This window comes from Ursus maritimus, unplaced genomic scaffold (genome assembly GCF_017311325.1).
Source record: "Ursus maritimus isolate PB19 unplaced genomic scaffold, ASM1731132v1 scaffold_9, whole genome shotgun sequence".
NCBI lineage: Eukaryota > Metazoa > Chordata > Mammalia > Carnivora > Ursidae > Ursus > Ursus maritimus.
The window spans coordinates 27,345,115-27,360,977 of NW_024427107.1; the positions used below are offsets into that span (position 1 = coordinate 27,345,115).

Genomic DNA, 15,863 nt, shown 5'->3' on the forward strand with positions numbered 1-15,863 from the left:
CGATCCGGGTCTCCATCCCAGAGCCCTGGGATCATGACCTGAGCTGAAGGCAGATGCCTAACTGACTGAACCACCCAGGCACCCCCAGTTGCAAGTTTTCTAAAGCAAATGCTTTAAGTAAGGAGACGTTAGGGGCCTGTAGTCAGGAAGAAACCGTCTAAAGTTCAGTCAAGCTGAGAGGAATGTTAAGTCTGGTTGGTCAACCTAAACCTGGAACGCAGATACAGATCTGTTTGCCAACGCTAGAGAAAAGCCTGTAAGAACAGGAAGCTCTCCTAATCTTCCCTTCTCCCTAATCTGATTTAGATGTTTCACTTACGTGTTCTCACAGGGGCACAGTCTTGCCAATATCACAAAATTTATCAGGACTAATTGCAATTTTTTTGTCTCTTTACTGCTGTTGACACTAGACTATAATAAACTTCATGAGGACAGGGATCCTGTTTACATTTGTAATCTCAGGACCTGCTGTAATGCCTCCCACCTTATAGTACCTCAACTGATGCCTGCTAAAATAAACTGAATTCTGAAAAATTCAGAAAAAGAAAGCTGAGCTGGGAATAAGAATGTGGGAATTACAAAAGAACTAAGAACCTTTAGTTTGGTAAAACTGAAGGTTGTAAGGGAATATGATCAGAGACCATGTATTCCTGGAAGGTAAGAACTGTTCTAGTAAATCTTAGAAAACCAGAAGTGGGCCACACACAGTGAAGATAATAATAGGAAAGGGAGCTCACACTGAATGTTCTCTGTATGGTAGATACCATACTAGCATATCAGATTTAATCCTTTGAAAGGAAAGGAAAGCATTGCAAGCCCCACTTTATACGTAAGGACACTGACATCTAGAGTAGCCATATAATTATAAACTTAAATTATGGCAAATAATCAACACTTTAAACTTTGTGTATTAGATCATACCCCTAAGAAGGGATCACCCCCAAAATAGAAATAGAATTAATACAGTATTAGATATATCTTTAAATGCTAGAGACAAGGAAGGTTATATGTTTGGGGTAACTTCCAAACTTGTGAAGGTGGTGTCACCATGGGAGAGTGTCTCTTAGCAGAACTGTCAGCTATGCATTATTGGGTTCGCATTAGTGGGGCTCTTCTCTTGTACTTAGGACATTCTTCATGATTCTTCAGTAACAAAATATCTTTGTTTCTTTGATTCTGTTATCACTGAGAACGATTGTTTAAAGGAACAACCTTTTTTGTTTTTTTCAGATACACATTGGGAGTGCTATATATTAAGTCTCACAATGTGCTAGAGATGTACTAGTAGTCTGCTTAAATCTCCCCACGTGTCAGTACAGGAAATAGTAAGACTACTGATGCCAGTCCCATCTGGATACTTCTGAACTGAAGAGGGAGGTCTGGGGCAAAAGCAAACAGGTGCAGAGAATTTAATTAACAATTTGGTTTGATCTGAAAGCCTGATCAAATTCAATTACCCATCTCAGGCTTATATGGAACTTATTTTTCAAAATAACATGGATTTACAATTTCTCTTCAGAATTTGTTGTTAGAAGAAAAACAATAATTTAAGCTAGTCAATAAAAGGAACATCTTCTTTATGTTTCTTTGAAATCCTTTGGTGAATCCCTTAACTTGTCATCTCTCTGATTTTACCCTTTTCTAGAAAAAACCATACTGGGAGGAAGTAAGATCTACTGCTTTTCCAATGTACTGTTGGCATTCTTCCAAGTCTTCTGGAAAACACTATCTATCACTTATATTCCTATAGAACTATGAATTGCAATGAAGAACCCTCTTACACAGCCTCTTACACAAAGCCTCTTAGACAAAAGTATCAGGATATTCTTAAAGAAACTATATACAAATGGGTATATTTAAAATAATTGTTAGTACATCATCATGCCCCAATAAGAATGCAAGGTTGCTTAGCAACAGGATTAGGCAAACTTAACAAGAAAATGAATGGAAACAATGATGAAAAGTGATTGAAATCTTAAAAAGGCAAATTGTTTGAACTAAATTTTTGTGAAAAGATAACACATCATGGGGAGAATGAGTTTTTTTAATCTAAAATTGTTTCCTGATATTGGTGCAGCATTATTTCAAGGCTAAACATCAACTACTTTCTGTAGAGTGGATAGAGCAATAATACTTATAGTCTTCACGTAATTTAGGATACTTAAAAAAGATTTTTTTATCAGGGTTAGCTTGAAAATACATTATATTTCTGTATTGTCCCATTAATTATCATTAAGATGAGATACATAAAGGTGCTTAGAACAATAAGTGAACACTGCAAGTATATTTGATTAAACTACAAATGTTCTATTTTTATGTCATCGTATATAATAGACAATTAAAAACTCAAAAATTATATTCTTATCTTTTAAATTTGAACATAAACACATATGCAAACAAACATTCTCTAATTCTCATTTCCAGTTTTAAAAAAAAGAACCTACAAAGCACTGTCTCTTTGGGAATATTAGATTGACTAATTTTTGACTAGTTTGACTGGGCTAATTTTATACTATAATACCTGTAAAATTACTGACTTGCTGCTGCTAATAACAATGAAAACAAATCTGGTACGCGTGGGCTCTCTTGATGTAAATGCATAAACACTCAGCAAATTCAGTCAAAGAATAAGCTCAGGTCTCCTGAATGGAGAGGCAGAAAAATTCCAACTCTGATCCTAGTCCTGTCCCTGCTTTCAACAACTCACTTAACCATTCTAGACCTCATCTTCCTCCTCTATGAAAGGAGACCTCCTTCTTGTCAGGTCTAATACTCCTGATGTCCATGTCCATTTCTTCTTGTCATGGAAGAAGTGGTTGTTTTATTGAATTGGTTATTTGGCTACCGTCTTTATGAGAATATTAAAAGTAGCAGGCCTATCCATCAACACTGTTCACGTATCTAGCAGAAAAATTTCACTACCGGTTTCCTTTTTGCTTTTTCTTTGTGTGTGATTATATGTTGTAGAGATAATTTTTAGTTCTGGAAGCTTAAAACATGCAGGTGCAGATGAAATATGCCACAGCCCTTGATACCAAGCCATTCTATTTGAAAACAACTGGCTTTTTTTGCAGCCGTTGGAAGAGGTCTAGATGAGCACATCTGTTTACTTTTCTTAAGAAGTTTTATAACATTACCGAAAGGTCATCCTTAAACAGTCAGACAAGGTCAACAACAAAATCTTGGAAAATAGCCAGTCCATCAATAAAACAAACGCAATGGACTATTTACAGATACTAAGTTTAAATAGGCAGCAGAATACAAGAGTTGGGGGAGGATGCAGGAGAGCTGCTTTACAGATATAGCAAAGTAATAGTTTGAAGAGATGCCTTATAATATTAAACTGTTGAGAACTAATAGCAGTAACCAAACCTGGCTTCCAGTCATTGGTAAAGGTGTATTTATAAAGAAGTTGGAAGCAACAAGTGTAAGATATGAGTCACAGAAGCAGATTCATGGGCCACACCCACACTGGGTCCTATATGCCATTTTCAAAACAAAGAGAAATTGATGTAAATATTTTAATTGCAAGGAAGTGAAACAGTGGTTTTTGATCCCACCAGTTGATGCCAGGCCAGGTTTTCTATTATGCAACTGAGGATGTAGTCCCACAGTACTGAAAGCAAAGTAGTCAAGATGATACTCTTTTCTTCCCATGAAAATACCACTTCTACTAATAATTCTAAGGGAATAGAAAGCTTATAACAGAGAACACATTAGAAAAGCATCACATATTTAAATCCAGAAACTTAATATTGACATAGAAGAAAATAAGTTTAGGAGGAGAGAAAGCTACAGAAATCATCAATGAAGACTTTGTACCTTCAGCTGAAATTTGTAAAATTATAAACAGAAATGGAGAATTCTCTGCAATTTGTATTCCATCCATGATCCAAGTAAGTAACTTAGGAGAAGTTTACTAGGATGAAAAGTAACCTGCTGGGGAATATGGATACCACTAATACAGAAACAATGATATAACATAGAGACATATTCTTTGTAGCAAAGGATTTCACCAGCTTTGTAAGAGAGGATTTTATGGTTGACACCAGAATCATATTATAGTTATACCTATTAAAATTTTAGATTATGGGATACCTAAATATATACTTAGGAGAAACAGTCAATAAATGTGCACAATATATTACAGTAATAAACATTCGGTTTTGTCAATGAATAATTTTACAGTCTTTTGTGGTCTTTTTTAAAAGCCTAATTTTTAAATAAAAATTGTTTCAATTTGGGAAATAAGAAGTTTAAAATAAGATCAACCAGATTTCTACAAGGCACTTTTTGATGCTCAAAGTGGGCAGGCTACAAAATGGTGCATGGCCAAGGCCATGTGGGAATGTGCCTGTTTCTTGCAATTTGAATTATATTATACATTTTATAATATACAGGGGCACACAGTATTTTATAAGTTATGTTTTTCTTTCTTTTTTTTTTTAAGATTTTATTATTTATTTGACAGAGAGAGAGACAGCCAGCGAGAGAGGGAACACAAGCAGGGGGAGTGGGAGAAGCAGGCTCCCAGTGGAGCAGGGAGCCCGATGTGGGGCTCAATCCCAGGACCCTGGGATCAGGCCCTGAGCCAAAGGCAGATGCTTAACCACTGAGCCACCCAGGCGCCCCTAAATTATGCTTTTCAAGCAAACTCTTAGCAGGATCAAAACTTCCTTATCTAACTAATTAGAATAGACCTGAGGCAAAACTACAATGTTTGCTTAAGTTTCATCAAGCTCCACTTTCTGAGTCTTTCCCCTGAGTCTATCATTCTATCCCCTCTGTTACCTAATACCCTCCTCAGAAACCTTATGCCCTGGAGTTCTCTTTCCTCCTACACATCATCAAAATTTGCTTTTGGATCATTCTGGCTAAGGAAAAAATGACTAAGATCTTAAGATACAATGGGTATCTGAATTTCAATGGGAAAGAAAGATTTAAGCTGAAGGGATGAAGTTTGGGGATAAAGGGGTGCAAATTGACTGTCAAGCATCCCTTAGTAGATGGGAAGACATTTTTAGGCATTGCATCTTTCTTGTATCTCTCCAATCATAAGGCTAGTACTGCAAGCCATATATAGTTAGAAAGAAGTAATTGTAGAAAGGACCAAGATGCCAGTAAATAAAAAAAAAAAAAGTTATTCGTAGTTCATAAATAAGATGTAGATTAACTTAAAGAGTACACAAAAAGTGCTCCCCGTTTCCTGAACGCTAGCTAGCTAGGAGGGAAAAGGAGTTTGATAAACTGGCCTTGGTGTTGGAGAATGGCAAGGAAAATTCAGTGTGGAATTACAGATGGAAAGTAGGTCAAATGATAATGTGTATGTGTATCCATGTGTATTTGTACAGTAGCCATATCTGTCATCTAGGAAAAGATAGCCAAAGTTAATGCACTGAAAAGAAGCTATAAAGTTCTACATCATTTTATTGCTAAATTGGGTCATATTTGCGAGATGGATCAATAGCAGTGACTTCCTTGAAAGGTCTCCTAAGGCTTTTGATTTTTTTTCTTTTTTAATGGGACTGGTATGTAAGGAGGTTGTTCTGAAAGGACACAGATAGATAATACTTCCTGTCAAGGATTTTGGCAGCAGTAGTTGAGCAAAAACTATAATATGATAGAAAGCACACTTTTCTTTGTCTCCTTGCAAAGTTAAAATGAAGAGTGAAAATACCTCTAAATTTTATTTTCTATTTAGCAGTTATGTAAATTAAAACAGATTAATCTTACGACTCATTATGGTTATACAGTCACCAAAAACAAAAACAAAACACATATGCTTTGAAATGATTCCTGAACATGGACGCATTTCGTATTTAGAATCAGATAGCAAAAGAAGACTGTTTAATTTACATGGGTCAGTATTTAGTAGTTATTGATCATTATTCATGAAAAATAAATTTTCTAACATTCCATCATTTACTATTTTTTTAACAAAAGTAGGATTTTATTTTTTCTTGTCACAGGTTCCTTTCTTCGTTAAGAAGTGAAGAAAAAAGGAGTTAAAATCTAAGAAAGTCAACTCCTTGATTTGCCTGACTATGAATATGAATAGAGGCTTTCTCTATTGTACAGTAGCTTTTAATCAAAAAAAAAAAAAAAAAAAAAAGGCCGGCTCTAACATATTCTACAAAGGAAGGTATGCCAAGTCATAGTCAGCAATCTTTTTAAAATTTTTCTTAAGTTTAAAAATTATTGTACTTTGCATGAATTCTACATTTCTCCTAAATCATTTTTTACTGTGGAATATATGATGCTGTAATACTAAATTTATGAATAAAGTATAATAGGTTTCATATATCTCCATATCTTACACCGATAACATTTAAATTCGAACGTTAGATTGTTTTTGTTTCACAAACTAGGAGATAATTGCTCTGATAACAAGCAGACAAAGCTGACAGGAACAACAGATTTTCTTTTTTGTTTGTGAGACTGTTGACTCTAGTTGGCCATTAATGGCAACACATGACAAAATTTTCCTGAGTCCTGATTAATTATCCATAATTTCTCTGGTTTTGTTCTTGCCAAAGCTCCACTAGTTCTATATGTGAATATCTTACCTTACTCATCTGATTTTCCTCTTTGACCTTCCTCGTATTCAGAAACCCCATGTCATTAACTTGTCAGGTAGTACCTGTTATAATCAGAGAAATAGCAAAGAGGAATGAATGTAATGCCAATATAAACATTAATTAGAAGCCATGTTTTAGGGTATTAAAACAGAAGAGGATTAGAAATGATAGTCTAGTTTTAGGAAAGCTATATAGTATGTAAATGGAACCCCAAATGGCACCAGAGATAATTTTCCAGAGATTTAATATATTTGATACACACCTAGTTTGTGCCCACAAATGATGAACAACTAGTAGTAAAGGAGAACCAAATAGATACATTTCTAGACAAATGAGGTTAATAAAATGAAATAATAATGGTACCATTTACCTCAATCATTTCCTAGGCTTTCTTTGTTTATTATGCTAAAAATTATATGACATTATTGGGGTAAAAGCATTACAGTGACTTCACCATTGTGGAACATGAAACAAAATGAGAACTCAGGGCAAGGAAGGAAATGAGTAAAGCAAGAAGGAAAAAAGAGAAATGAAAGAGCTGAAACATTTATTTCTTGGCCATCATGTTCTACGAGAGTTTACTTGTGCTTTCTTAATCTTCATAATGCTATTGTCAGAATAGTATTAACATACCCATTTTATAGATAAGCAACTGAGGCTGTTGAGCTACAGGTTGCACTTGACTATCTGCCAGGTTTTCAAGCCTGTGATGGGGACTGTCAGGGCAGGAATTTCAATCCCGGTCAAATCATGACCTGGTGGAGATACCATTCTGCAAGCTCAGAGTTTTGACCCAAATTTTGACATTAAAATGTTGCTTGTCTTTCTCCAGGATGATGGTCTGTGTTTTAAGAACAACTATAGTTCTTTCCCCTGTAACAATTTTTGAGTTGTTTGTGCCAACTAAAGGTTTTGATTAGTTTTTATATTAACAAAGCCCTGGAATTACATGCAAAATGATGTGAAGAATTATTTGTTTATTTTTAGGGAAGGGATACAGAGCTGTTACCAGATTCTCAAAACTCTATCAAATATTATCTAATAATTTACATTAAATGAGGTAATGAATACTTTTTCTGGATCCAAATACTTTTATTATTATTATTATTATTATTATTTTAAGATTTTATTTTTAAGTAAACTCTACACCCAACGTGGGGCTCAAACTCAGAACCCGGAGATCGAGAGTCATATGCTGTACCCACTGAGCCCTACAATTATTTTTAATCCTTATAATGTCCCTGAAATATCTATTATCTCCATTTAACTAAGGCATAGAGAAGTCCAAATAAGTGACAGAGATAGAATGGAAATCCAGGTCAATTTCAACTTGAGAACCGCTAATTCTATACCCTGCACTGCCTCTCATTGTAGATAATCAGTACATGTCCATTTATTTCCTTTACCCCATTTGGGGAATCAAAAAGCAACTAGTACAGATTAGTTTTAATGTAAATGCTATAATAATAATGCTAGCCAGCAGCTACTGAATATTCATATTGTGATTGAAGCTGAGCATTAAGTACTTTATGGGCATATATATTACATATATATTTACATATATTTACATATATATATTTACATATATATTTACATATATATATAACCTATCCTTTGAAGTAGGTAGTATAAAATGCTAAAGTGATTGAAATAACATGATAGGTACCAGCAGTCAAATTGGGAACAAATTTTCCTGGGCTGATGGCTGAATTTTGACCAAGATATTAAGAGAAGGGATGAGCACTGGTGAGAAGACTGGAAAGCTATTCATAGCAGGAGAAAGCACTAACTTAAGCACTGTACTGCTTTGTTTAAGAACTGTGGACCCTAGTAATGGGAAAACTGGGGTACTGATGAAAACTGAAAGGTTTCTTCTTGCAATTTGAAAAAAATATAAACTGGTATCTCTTCATCTCTTCGTGTTTGAACAAGACTGTTTTGTGGATGTGTTGAAATAACTGATCCAAATTCTCTTTCAGATATAGAATAAATGTTTATATTACAGGGGTAAAGTCCATGGAGCTATTCTCCCAAGTCCATAAATACATCCCCATCTCCCCACCCTTCTTTTTAAAGTGTTTTATACTCCGTGAAAATAGAGCTACCCTACAACCCAGCAATTGCACTACTAGGTATTTACCCCAAAGATACAAATGTAGTGATCTGAAGGGACACCTGTACCCCAATGTTTATAGCAGCAATGTCCACAATAGCCAAACTATGGAAAAAGCCCAGATGTCCATTGACAGGTGAATGGATAAAGAAGATGTAGTATAAGGGCACCTGGGTAGCTGAGTCAGTTAAGCGTCTGCCTTCAGCTTAGGTCATGATCCTAGGGTCTTGGGATCCAGCCGGCATCAGGCTCTCTGCTCAGCAGGGAGCCTGCTTCTCCCTCTCCCACTCCCCCTGCTTGTGCACATGCTTGCTCGCTCTCTCTGCCTCTCAAATAAATAAATAAGATCTTTAAAAAAAAAGAAGATGTGGTATATATATATACACAATGGGATACTACTCAGCCATCAGAAAAATGAAATCTTGCCATTTGCAACGATGTGGATGGAACTAGAGGGTATTATGCTAAGCCAAATAAGTCAGTCAGAGAAAGAATTATCGTATGATCTCACTCATACATGGAATTTAAGAAACAAAACAGAGGATTATAGAGGAAGAGAGAGAAAAATAAAACAAGACAAAATCAGAGAGGGAGACAAACCATAAGAGACTTTTTTTTTTGAGACTCTTTTTTTTTTTTTTTTTAAGATTTTACTTATTTATTCGACAGAGATAGAGACAGCCAGCGAGAGAGGGAACACAAGCAGGTGGAGTGGGAGAGGAAGAAGCAGGCTCATAACGGAGGAGCCTGATGTGGGGCCCGATCCCACAACGCCGGGATCACGCCCTGAGCTGAAGGCAGACGCTTAACCGCTGTGCCACCCAGGCGCCCCTTTTTTTTGAGACTCTTAATCATAGGAAACAAACTGAGGGTTGCTGGAGGGGAGGGCAGGGTGGGGGTATGGGGTAACTGGGTGATGGACATTAAGGAGGGCACATGATGTAATGAGCGCTGGATAGTATATAAGACTGATGAATCACTGACCTCTACCTCTGAAACTAGTAATACATTGTATGTTAAATAATTGAATTTAAGGAAAGAAGGAAAGGAAGGAAAGAAAGTGTTCTAGGCTTTGGAAAAAGAACAGCAACAACAAACACAATTTCCTTTTATCTATAGTTATTATTCATCTAGTCAAGAAAACCCAACTTGATATATTTATGCCAAAATATAAAATGAAATTTATAATTCATTTAATTAGTTCTCCCTATAAAATTTTATTTATTCCTACAACAAATATTATCACATGAAGATTTTTGGTAGTATTATAGTATCAGCTTGATAACCTAGATCTGACTATGTTCTCCAGTTATTTATTTATTTGTTCGTTTGTTTATTTATTTATTAGAGAGGGAGGGAGGAGAGTCAGAGGGAGAGAGAGAATCTTAAGCAGGCTGCATGTTCAATGCTGAGCCTGACCTAGGGCTTGGTCCCATGACCCTGAGATCATGACCTGAGCCGAAATCAAGAGCCAGACTCTTTACTGACTGAACCACCCAGGCACTCCTGTGTTCTCTGTGTTTAAACAATAACTCATACAAATCTTTCTGAAGGAGCATTATAATTAATCCCCCCAAACAACTTATAATTCTGTATGCTCTGCTTTCATACACGTTTGGCATCATTTTGACTTTCACTACTCATTAAGTGTGTTTGCAAGCCTTTTGTTAAAATAGCTGGTACACAAGTCGTTTCCTGATTGCCACATGTGGAATACTGATTCTGTTTGCATTTGAGAGTTACTAGTGTTTACAGCTAACGGAGTCTGCGGAGGAAAAACTGTGCTTCCTTTTGGTACTCTCGGAAAAGAATATTTGTAAATCTTCATTACTGGTTAAAGAAAACTGATTTATTATTGTAAATTTGACACTTCCTTTTAAGCCAACCATAAAATGTTAGACTATAAGCTATACATTGACTATATTATATATAACTATATTATAAATGTAACTATATAATAAATTAACTATAAATTTTTTTCCTTCACCAAAGCAAAAGAAAATAACATTTTGTAAAAAAAAAAAAGAAAGAAAAGAAAAGAAAGAAAGAAAGAAATGTGTTTTCTCTCCACATCTTGACTCATTGCTCTCCTCTTCTTTGAAAGTTAGTTCTGAATAAGATGTATTTATATCTCATTGAAATCTAGGCAAAGACAGCTTAGCCATCCCTTTGAGTAATAACTTACGTCACATTGAAATATCTTAAACATATGAACAGTAACAGTTTACGTGATAAGTATTACTGATATGGAGAGACTTGATTAATCAAGGAGAATATGTTGGAAATAGAAATGGACAGTGGCAGAACAGAAATCATTTTTAACTAAACATTACCTTGATATTTAGACCGTCCGTGAAGAAATAGTGTGAAGAGCATGAAAACAGGTTTCATATATTTCAAGGAAACAGAATATTTGCACATCACTTAATATTTATTAGGCATGTGCTTATAATCTGGAAGGTTCTGTGCATCTTTTAATTTAAACGCATCCCTCTGAAATAGTATTATCCCTGTTTGCAGATAGAAATCAGGCTCAGAAAGATTAAGAATGTTACCTAATTCTGTTAAGTAGGAAAACCTAAACTGTTCTAATTCCAGACCAGAGCCCTTTTCTGCCATCAGTGCGGATCTTTATCTCTGAGAATTAATGAACTCTTATGAGCCTTCTTCCAGAAAGATGCATAAAGAAACAACATGAGGGATGATATATCACTAAATGATCGGTGGGTTTGCACTTGCTTCTACAGATCTTTTGAAAATCGCATTCCTCTGAGATATTATGCTTTAAATATTTTCTCTGAAGACTTCCTAAATTATACATATCAGAAAACTATTTTGCTTTAAGGCTAAAGAAAAAAATGAGAGTTTTTTTTTGGAGCGCCTGGGTGGTTCAGTCAGTTAAGCAGCCAACTCTTTATTTCCATTCAGGCCTAGATCTTGGGTCCCAGGATCAAGCCCTGCCTCGGGCTCCCTGCTCGGCCAGGAGTCTGCTTGAGGATTCTCAGTCTCCCAATGTCTCCCCCTGCTTGCTCTCACACACTCTCTCCCTCTCTCTCTCTAAAATAAATAAAATAAATCTTAAAAAAAAAAAAAAAGAAAAATGAAAGTATTTTTTCAAATTATATTTAGGTGCCAGTATTGTACCATATACCCTACATCTGCCAGGATTCAAAGTAAGATGTGTCTACAAACTGTCCATTACACTGTGAATTCTTTCTATATTGTGAAGTAGACGTAATTTAACAATTATGAGGGAAAAAAAGAAACACTGCCTCTTGGTCCTCAACATCATACCGTTAGCCTACCCCAGTGCCCTAGGCTAATTCTTTCTCATGTTTGTTGCCCCTTAGTACAGAGAGCATGTTTTTATTATCCTCTCTCACAGTCTTCTCTCCAAGAGCATCTTACATAAACACAAGACTTGTCAAGCAGCTAGTTTGCCAGGCAGTGTTAGGGTCACTTTTACCCATATATGTGTAATTTCGCACTTCTCTAGTAGGGTCCTTGCAGACAATACAGCATCATGGTTAAGAGAATTGGTGATCTTCTGAATCCAAATGGTGCCTACACCCATGACTAGCTATTTAACCTTGGAGCCCCTTAAAAGCATCAGATTTCTCATCTGGAAAATGGGCTAATAAATGTACCTACTGCATAGAGTTAGTGCATAAATTAATATAACATGAGATGGCACATGTTAGGCATTAGCTCTTATTAGTAATAGCTGCTCTTATTATTCAGTCTCAGCTAGGTGCCTAACACAGAGTAGATTTTGGCAAATACTTATGAGATTGAACTAGTTCTGAAATTTAAGTAATGTATCAATGCAGAGTAGTACCTCCCTCCCATCACTTCTCCCACAGAAAGGGAGAATAGACAGAAGAAGCCAACTATCATGTGCTCTTTTCTAAACCTCTCGTCCAGCCCCCATCAATAAAATAATATTCCTGAACCCCAACAAGTTTGAGAATTTTTCAAATCACGCTGTTCGAAAATGGTTGGGTTTCCCTAATCTAACATGCCCCAGGACTGTAGGGTCACCAAGCTTATATTAATGCAATCTAGTTGGGACTAATGATGATAATTAATGAACCATTTATGAGATCTTAGGGGCTTTTTAAAATTTATTATCCACACTTCATAGAGGCACAGCTATTCTGTTTTTTGTAGGAGACTCAACAGTCAAGGTAATCTTTTAAAAAATACAAATCAGATGAAATCATTGGCCTGCTTCTCACCTCTAAAGACTATCTACTGTGAAGAGACTAAAATATAAAAGAGTGAGTAAGGCTTATGGGCACCGTATGCTCTGGCCACTTCCTGCATCTTTCCCCAGCCTTCACCTGGTTCCAGGCACATTTGCCTCACAGCTTTGCACTTGCTGATCCTTTTACTGAGACCATTTTCCCTCTGATCAGTAATGTCTCAATTCAAATGTTGCCACTACTGTTTTGGCCAGAGACGTGCCTCCTCGGTTCCTCTCTATCCCATTATCCAGTTAAACTTCTGTCACTATATTTGTTTACATGTTTACTCTTCCCCCACCTGTGAGGCATTTGCTTAATCCATGGGACATCATCTAACTTTGTCTACTCTAAACTCTAACTTACCCAGCATTAACTCAGCCCAGGACATCACCAGGACTGTGTGACGCTGGGTAAATTATACTTAATCTCTCAGGCTTGTTTCCTTATTTGTAATATGGAAATAATAATAAGGTTTATCTCATAAGTTTATGAGGATAAACTCATATATATATATGAGGTATATATATATAACTCATAGGTTATATATAAATTCATAAACTCATAGATTATATATAGGTGTTATATATATTATATTATATATATAATATAGTATATTAGAATAGTTTCTGGCCATGAAAGTATTATAGAAGTACTGATTGCTGCCATTAGTATTATTATGAGAACTAAATGTTGAAATAATCCTTCATATAGTTGTATATCCCACTGAAGATAAGTAAGACTAACAGAATATTTAGAAATCAGATTAAAGAAGGGGAGCCACTAAAATATACTGAGATAGAAGATTATGAGGGTGTAAAAGCATAGAAGCATAAAACCTAAGTTTTTTGTTTTTGTTTTCTTTTTTAAAGAAGGAAAGAACCTAGAAATATGAGGATAAAACTATCCATTGGCAATGCTGACTTAAAGACAGCTGGTGACCTTCATAAGTAAAATTTCAAGGCAGTGGGCAAAGAGGTTAGGGTGAGAAAAGCCAGATGGAGCTAAATTATAGAGTAAATGGGGTAGAGAAAATGGAAACAATGAATGAAGATAATTTTGAAAAGCTGAACCATGAATTGGATAAAGAAGGTAGGCAAGGATCAAGGGACGATGTTGCATGTATACTTTTTAACATTTTAAGTAGAAGTTACTAGTCTAGAATAAGTTGAATTTTGGTGGGAATAATTCATAAGGAGTATCTGAGTTGTAGAAAATGCAGTGCTGTGAAGTACTTGAGCAGATGAGAGAAAATGGAATACCTACCATGTGTAATGTGAATAGCTTTTTAACTTTAACTCTTGAAACAAAAAGGAATACAAAGATCAGTGCAAATGCTAATGAATTAATGAATTTGACAGTAAGTTATTTACTGACTTCTATTTACTTAATGAGATACGAGGTAACACATCTGCTGAGAGCCTAAATTTGAGGAGAGTGGAGATTTGTAAAAACAAAAACAATCCTTTAAGAACTAGAAAGAACTTACTGTTAAGTCAGAGCCATATTTCAAGTCTTGAAAAACCCATTTGAAATTAGTAATCTTTAGTTTATTCGAATACCAATTTGCCCTGCCATGTGATATTTTTCTCCAGCTACCTGGTTATAAGTTATGAAGAAACAATAATGTTAGAGATGACAGTCAAGAAAAAATATAGTTAGTATTTTTTAAAGATTTTTAAAATATATTTATTTGACAGAGAGCGAGAGAGCACTAGCAGGGGGAGCAGCAGGCAGAGGGAGAGGGAGAATCAGGCTCCCCGCGTGTGGGGCTCAGTCCAAGGACCCTGGGATCCTGACCTGAGCCAAAGGCAGACACTTAACCCACTGAGCAACCCAGGTGCCCAAAATACAATTAGTATTTTAATACATATGTGATGTTCAACCTCAGTAGTTAATCAAAAAATTCAAAGAAATGGAACATGAGATTTTGGTTTATTGATTTAGCAAAATCAAAAATTTTATATCTTATGTTGGCAAAGTTCTTGGCAATATAATTTGATCTGATCTTTTGAAAAGTAATTTGATAATGTCTAGCAAGATAAAAATATCATAGGTTTTACACATTAATTCTAATTCTGGAAACTTACTCTAATAAATAATTTGTATTTAGAAAATTATTATATAAATAAAGGTGTTCACTCTCATGTCATTTCTAATAAAAAAAATTTAAAACATCTTTAATACTCAACAATAGGGGAATGTTTTAGTTAATTATATCTCCTTTGTAGAAAATTACAGTTATTATAATTATAAGACAATGCAGCAAACTAGGATGTTTAATGATGAAAGAATGAAGAAAGCTGATTTCAAAATTGTGTCTACCTTGTGACAACTACGTAAACATATGAATATTTATTATAAATTAAACCAAAATAAAAATTTAAAAGCTCTGTAACAGGAAGGGAATTTTCTGTTTGTTTCAAAATATGTTTTAACATGGTCCTTCTTACAATTTTGCTTTTTGAGAGGAGTAGTGAAGGAGTTTTCTCCCTTTTTCTTGAGGCTTTCTGGTTATCACATCATGCTGCCTTATATAGCTTCAAATAAAGTCAACAATTCTATCATCAGAGACTAGATTTATTTTACAGTTCATAGTTCCAAGTTATTTAATATAAGGAGACCTAATGCACTTGTAGGTGCTTTAAAAATATCATTTCAAGATCCATTTTTTGTGTGTGTGTGCTACTCTTTCCTAGTATGGATATTAAGACTACTTAAAATTGCTAGCCATTCATTTCCACGTTTCTCATTTTTATTCACTTATATTCACAGAAATGATAACAAATGAGTCTGTAGGTACATCTGCCAATTTCTTAAATCCTCTATTATCCACGTTATGAAAGTGCACTGATATGAATGCTTCCAGTATTTTCAGAGCTCTTGAGTTACTGAATTATACTTTGACTCTCTGTAATAAGTATCTTA

At 35.2% G+C, this 15,863-nt stretch overlaps 1 protein-coding gene and 1 long non-coding RNA gene across 4 annotated transcripts in view; one reads left to right on the forward strand and one right to left on the reverse strand.

The window, feature by feature from the left end:
• The window catches only part of LOC103661359, a 254,976-nt gene that overhangs the window by 159,818 nt on the left and 79,295 nt on the right, over nt 1–15,863 (reverse strand). For both annotated transcript variants that reach the window (XR_568049.1, XR_568048.1), the window contains exon 2: nt 6,567–6,640. This is a non-coding gene — a long non-coding RNA (uncharacterized LOC103661359). The remainder of the gene's footprint in view (nt 1–6,566; nt 6,641–15,863) is intronic.
• Nucleotides 1–15,863, forward strand: part of PKIA (cAMP-dependent protein kinase inhibitor alpha) — a 91,608-nt gene that overhangs the window by 37,375 nt on the left and 38,370 nt on the right. The window lies entirely within an intron of this gene.